The following is a 7,361-nucleotide window of genomic DNA, read 5'->3' on the forward strand; positions in this document are numbered from 1 at the left end:
ACCTGAAGTGAATCATCGGAATCTAAAACTGGACTCACAGGAGAGGTTCAATTCATAGAAAGTGTGAGTGTCAGTCCTCTTGTACTTAAGTCGGAATTGTGCCTTTTGTATTAAATTCGTATATAATTTCTGTGTTTCATCGTCAATATGAGGGTCCAAGGGATACAGTAAACCTGAAGTGAAGCATCGGAATCTAAAACTGGACTCACAGGAGAGGTTCAAATCATAAAAAGTGTGAGAGTCACTCCTCTTGTACTTAAGTCGGCATTGTGGCTTTTGTGTTAAATTCGGATACAATTTCTGTGTTTCATCGTCAATAAGAAGGTCCAAGGGATACAGTAAACCTGAATTGAAGCATCGGAATCTAAAACTGGACTCACAGGAGAGGTTCAAATCATAGAAAGTGAGAGTGTCAGTCCTCTTGTACTTAAGTCGGCATTGTGCCCTTTGTATTAAATTCGAATGCAATTTCTGTGTTTCATCGTCAATAAGGAGGTCCAAGGTATACAGTAAACCTGAAGTGAAGCATCGGAATCTAAAGCTGGACTCACAGGGGAGGTTCAATTCATAGAAAGTGAGTGTCAGTCCTCTTTTCCTTAAGTCGGCATTGTGCCTTTTGTATTAAATTCGGATGCAATTTCTGTGTTTCATCGTCAATAAGAAAGTTCAAGGTATACAGGAAACCTGCAGTGAAGCATCGGAATCTAAAACTGGACTCACAGGAGAGGTTCAAATCATAGAAAGTGAGAGTGTCAGTCCTCTTGTACTTAAGTCGGCGTTGTGCTTTTTGTATTAAATTCGGATGCAATTTCTGTGTTTCATCGTCAATAAGAAGGTCCAAAGTATACACGAAACCTGAAGTCAAGCATCGGAAACTAAAACTGGACTCACAGGAGAGGTTCAAATCATTGAAAATGAGAGTGTCAGTCCTCTTGAACTTCAGTCGGCATTGTGCCTTTTGTATTAAAATCGGATGCAATTTCTGTGTTTCATCGACAATAAGAAGGTCCAAGGGATACAGTAAACCTGAGTGAAACATCGGAATCTAAGACTGGACTCACAGGAGAGGTTCAAATCATAGAAAGTGAGAGTGTCAGTCCTCTTGTACTTAAGTCGGCATTGTGCCTTTTGTATTAAATTCGGATGCAATTTCTGTGTGTCATCGTCAATAAGATGGTCCAAGGTATACAGTAAACCTGAAGTGAAGCATCGGAATCTAAAACTGGACTCACATGGGGGGTTCAATTCACAGAAAGTGAAAGTGTCAGTCCTCTTGTACTTAAGTCGGCATTGTGCCTTTTGTATTAAATTCGGTTGCAATTGCTGTGTTTCATCGTCAATAAGAAGGTCCAAGGGATACAGTAGACCTGAAGTGAAGCATCGGAATCTAAAGCTGGACTCATAGGAGAGGTTCAAATCATTGAAAGTGAGAGTGTCAGTCCTCTTGTACTAGTTCGGCATTGTGCCTTTTGTATTAAATAAGAAGGTCCAAGGTATACAGGAAACCTGAAGTGAAGCATCGGAATCTGAAACTGGACTCACACGAGGGGTTCAAATCGTAGAAAGTGAGAGTGTCATTCCTCTTGTACTTATGTCGGCATTGTGCCTTTTGTATTAAATTCGGATGCATTTTCTGTGTTTCATCGTCATTAAGAAGGTGCAAGGTATACAGTAAACCTGAAGTGAAGCATTGGAATCTAAAACTGGACTCACAGAGGAGGTTCAATTCATAGAAAGTGAAAGTGTCAGTCCTCTTGTACTTAAGTCGGCGTTGTGCCTTTTGTATTAAATTCGGATGCAATTTCTGTGTTTCATCGTCAATAAGAAGGTCCAAAGTATACACGAAACCTGAAGTCAAGCATCGGAAACTAAAACTGGACTCACAGGAGAGGTTCAAATCATTGAAAATGAGAGTGTCAGTCCTCTTGAACTTCAGTCGGCATTGTGCCTTTTGTATTAAAATCGGATGCAATTTCTGTGTTTCATCGACAATAAGAAGGTCCAAGGGATACAGTAAACCTGAAGTGAAGCATCGGAATCTAAAACTGGACTCACATGGGAGGTTCAATTCACAGAAAGTGAAAGTGTCAGTCCTCTTGTACTTAAGTCGGCATTGTGCCTTTTGTATTAAATTCGGTTGCAATTGCTGTGTTTCATCGTCAATAAGAAAGTCCAAGGGGTACAGTAAACCTGAAGTGAATCATCGGAATCTAAAACTGGACTCACAGAAGAGGTTCAAATCATAGAAAGTTAGAGAGTCAGTCCTCTTGTACTTATGTCGGCATTGTGCCTTTTGAATTTAATTCGGATGCAATTTCTGTGTTTCATCGTCAATAAGAAGGTCCAACGTATACAGGAAACCTGAAGTGAAGCATCGGAAACTAAAACGGGACTCACAGTAGAGGTTCAAATCATAGAAAGTGAGAGTGTCAGTCCTCATTTCCATAATTCGGCATTGTGCCTTTTGTATTAAATTCGGATGCAATTTCTGTGTTTCATCGTCAATAAGAAGGTCCAAGGGATACAGTAGACCTGAAGTGAAGCATCGGAATCTAAAGCTGGACTCATAGGAGAGGTTCAAATCATTGAAAGTGAGAGTGTCAGTCCTCTTGTACTAGTTCGGCATTGTGCCTTTTGTATTAAATAAGAAGGTCCAAGGTATACAGGAAACCTGAAGTGAAGCATCGGAAACTAAAACTGGACTCACAGGAGAGGTTCAAATCGTAGAAAGTGAGAGTGTCAGTCCTCTTGACCTTAAGTCGGCATTGTGCCTTTTGTATTAAATTCGGATGCAATTTCTGTGTTTCATCGTCAATAAGAAGGTCCAAGGGATACAGTAGACCTAAAGTGAAACATCGGAATCTAAAACTGGACTCACAGGAGAGGTTCAAATCATAGAAAGTGAGAGAGTCAGTCCTCTTGTACTTATGTCGGCATTGTGCCTTTTGAATTTAATTCGGATGCATTTTCTTGTTTTCATCGTCAATAAGAAGGTCCAATGTATACAGGAAACCTGAAGTGAAACATCGGAATCTAAAACTGGACTCACAGGAGAGGTTCAAATCATAGAAAGTGAGAGTGTCAGTCCTCTTTTCCATAAGTCGGCAATGTGCCTTTTGTATTAAATTCGGATGCAATTTCTGTGTTTCATCGCCAATAAGAAGGTCCAAGGGATACAGTAGACCTGAAGTGAAGCATCGGAATCTAAAACTGGACTCATAGGAGAGGTTCAAATCATAGAAAGTGAGAGTGTCAGTCCTCTTGTAATTAAGTCGGCATTGTGCTTTTTGTATTAAATTCGGATACAATTTCTGTGTTTCATCGTCAACAAGAAGGTCCAAGGGATACAGTAAACCTGAAGTGAAGCATCGGAATCTAAAACTGGACTCACAGGAGAGGTTCAAATCATAGAAAGTGAGAGTGTCAGTCCTCTTGTACTTAAGTCGGCATTGTGCCTTTTGTATTAAATTCGGACGCAATTGCTGTGTTTCATCGTCAATAAGAATGTCTAAGGTATACAGGAAACCAGAAGTGAAGCATCGGAATCTAAAACTGGGCTCACAGGAGAGGTTCAAATCATAGAATGTGAGAGTGTCTATTCTTTCGTACTTAAGTTTGCATTATGCCTTTTGTATTAAATTCGGATGCAATTTCTGTGTTTCATCGCCAATAAGAAGGACCAAGGGATACAGTAGACCTGAAGTGAAGCATCGGAATCTAAAACTGGACTCATAGGAGAGGTTCAAATCATAGAAAGTGAGAGTGTCAGTCCTCTTGTACTTAAGTCATCATTGTGCTTTTTGTATTAAATTCGGATACAATTTCTGTGTTTCATCGTCAATAAGAGGGTCAAAAGGATACAGTAAGCCTGAAGTGAAGCATCGGAAATTAAAACTGGACTCACAGGAGAGGTTCAAATCATAGAAAGGTAGAGTGTCAGTCTTCTTGTACTTAAGTCGCCATTGTGCATTTTGAATTTAATTCCGATGCAATTTCTGAGCTTCATCGTCAAAAAGAAGGTCCAACGGATATAGTAAAACTGAATTGAAAAATCGGAAACTAAAACTGGACTCACAGGAGAGTTTCAAATCATAGAAAGTGAGATTGTCAGTCCTCTTGTACTTAAGTCGGCATTATGCCTTTTGTATTACATTCGGATGCAATTTCTGTGGTTCATCGTCAATAAGAAGGTGCAAGTGATACAGTGGACCTGAAGTGTGCATCGGAATCTAAATATTGACTCACAGGAGTTGTTCAAATCATAGAAATTGAAAGTGTCAGTCCTCTTGTGCTTAAGTCAGCATTGTTCCTTTTTATTAAATTCGGATGCAATTTCTGTGTCTCATCGTCAATAAGAACGTCGAAGGTATACACGAAACCTGTAGTCAAGCATCGGAATCTAAAACTGGACTCACAGGAGAGGATCAAATCATAGAACGTGAGAGTGTCAGTCCTCTTCTAATTAAGTCAGCCTTGTGCCTTTCGTATTAAATTCGGATGCAATTTCTGTGTTTCATCGACAATAAGAAAGTCCAAGGGATACAGTAAACCTGAAGTGAATCATCGGAATCTAAAACTGGACTCACAGGAGAGGTTCAATTCATAGAAAGTGTGAGTGTCAGTCCTCTTGTACTTAAGTCGGAATTGTGCCTTTTGTATTAAATTCGTATATAATTTCTGTGTTTCATCGTCAATATGAGGGTCCAAGGGATACAGTAAACCTGAAGTGAAGCATCGGAATCTAAAACTGGACTCACAGGAGAGGTTCAAATCATAAAAAGTGTGAGAGTCACTCCTCTTGTACTTAAGTCGGCATTGTGGCTTTTGTGTTAAATTCGGATACAATTTCTGTGTTTCATCGTCAATAAGAAGGTCCAAGGGATACAGTAAACCTGAATTGAAGCATCGGAATCTAAAACTGGACTCACAGGAGAGGTTCAAATCATAGAAAGTGAGAGTGTCAGTCCTCTTGTACTTAAGTCGGCATTGTGCCCTTTGTATTAAATTCGAATGCAATTTCTGTGTTTCATCGTCAATAAGGAGGTCCAAGGTATACAGTAAACCTGAAGTGAAGCATCGGAATCTAAAGCTGGACTCACAGGGGAGGTTCAATTCATAGAAAGTGAGTGTCAGTCCTCTTTTCCTTAAGTCGGCATTGTGCCTTTTGTATTAAATTCGGATGCAATTTCTGTGTTTCATCGTCAATAAGAAAGTTCAAGGTATACAGGAAACCTGCAGTGAAGCATCGGAATCTAAAACTGGACTCACAGGAGAGGTTCAAATCATAGAAAGTGAGAGTGTCAGTCCTCTTGTACTTAAGTCGGCGTTGTGCTTTTTGTATTAAATTCGGATGCAATTTCTGTGTTTCATCGTCAATAAGAAGGTCCAAAGTATACACGAAACCTGAAGTCAAGCATCGGAAACTAAAACTGGACTCACAGGAGAGGTTCAAATCATTGAAAATGAGAGTGTCAGTCCTCTTGAACTTCAGTCGGCATTGTGCCTTTTGTATTAAAATCGGATGCAATTTCTGTGTTTCATCGACAATAAGAAGGTCCAAGGGATACAGTAAACCTGAGTGAAACATCGGAATCTAAGACTGGACTCACAGGAGAGGTTCAAATCATAGAAAGTGAGAGTGTCAGTCCTCTTGTACTTAAGTCGGCATTGTGCCTTTTGTATTAAATTCGGATGCAATTTCTGTGTGTCATCGTCAATAAGATGGTCCAAGGTATACAGTAAACCTGAAGTGAAGCATCGGAATCTAAAACTGGACTCACATGGGGGGTTCAATTCACAGAAAGTGAAAGTGTCAGTCCTCTTGTACTTAAGTCGGCATTGTGCCTTTTGTATTAAATTCGGTTGCAATTGCTGTGTTTCATCGTCAATAAGAAGGTCCAAGGGATACAGTAGACCTGAAGTGAAGCATCGGAATCTAAAGCTGGACTCATAGGAGAGGTTCAAATCATTGAAAGTGAGAGTGTCAGTCCTCTTGTACTAGTTCGGCATTGTGCCTTTTGTATTAAATAAGAAGGTCCAAGGTATACAGGAAACCTGAAGTGAAGCATCGGAATCTGAAACTGGACTCACACGAGGGGTTCAAATCGTAGAAAGTGAGAGTGTCATTCCTCTTGTACTTATGTCGGCATTGTGCCTTTTGTATTAAATTCGGATGCATTTTCTGTGTTTCATCGTCATTAAGAAGGTGCAAGGTATACAGTAAACCTGAAGTGAAGCATTGGAATCTAAAACTGGACTCACAGAGGAGGTTCAATTCATAGAAAGTGAAAGTGTCAGTCCTCTTGTACTTAAGTCGGCGTTGTGCCTTTTGTATTAAATTCGGATGCAATTTCTGTGTTTCATCGTCAATAAGAAGGTCCAAAGTATACACGAAACCTGAAGTCAAGCATCGGAAACTAAAACTGGACTCACAGGAGAGGTTCAAATCATTGAAAATGAGAGTGTCAGTCCTCTTGAACTTCAGTCGGCATTGTGCCTTTTGTATTAAAATCGGATGCAATTTCTGTGTTTCATCGACAATAAGAAGGTCCAAGGGATACAGTAAACCTGAAGTGAAGCATCGGAATCTAAAACTGGACTCACATGGGAGGTTCAATTCACAGAAAGTGAAAGTGTCAGTCCTCTTGTACTTAAGTCGGCATTGTGCCTTTTGTATTAAATTCGGTTGCAATTGCTGTGTTTCATCGTCAATAAGAAAGTCCAAGGGGTACAGTAAACCTGAAGTGAATCATCGGAATCTAAAACTGGACTCACAGAAGAGGTTCAAATCATAGAAAGTTAGAGAGTCAGTCCTCTTGTACTTATGTCGGCATTGTGCCTTTTGAATTTAATTCGGATGCAATTTCTGTGTTTCATCGTCAATAAGAAGGTCCAACGTATACAGGAAACCTGAAGTGAAGCATCGGAAACTAAAACGGGACTCACAGTAGAGGTTCAAATCATAGAAAGTGAGAGTGTCAGTCCTCATTTCCATAATTCGGCATTGTGCCTTTTGTATTAAATTCGGATGCAATTTCTGTGTTTCGTCGTCAATAAGAAGGTCCAAGGGATACAGTAGACCTGAAGTGAAGCATCGGAATCTAAAGCTGGACTCATAGGAGAGGTTCAAATCATTGAAAGTGAGAGTGTCAGTCCTCTTGTACTAGTTCGGCATTGTGCCTTTTGTATTAAATAAGAAGGTCCAAGGTATACAGGAAACCTGAAGTGAAGCATCGGAAACTAAAACTGGACTCACAGGAGAGGTTCAAATCGTAGAAAGTGAGAGTGTCAGTCCTCTTGACCTTAAGTCGGCATTGTGCCTTTTGTATTAAATTCGGATGCAATTTCTGTGTTTCATCGTC

Source organism: Schistocerca americana, unplaced genomic scaffold (genome assembly GCF_021461395.2).
Source record: "Schistocerca americana isolate TAMUIC-IGC-003095 unplaced genomic scaffold, iqSchAmer2.1 HiC_scaffold_29, whole genome shotgun sequence".
Lineage (NCBI taxonomy): Eukaryota > Metazoa > Arthropoda > Insecta > Orthoptera > Acrididae > Schistocerca > Schistocerca americana.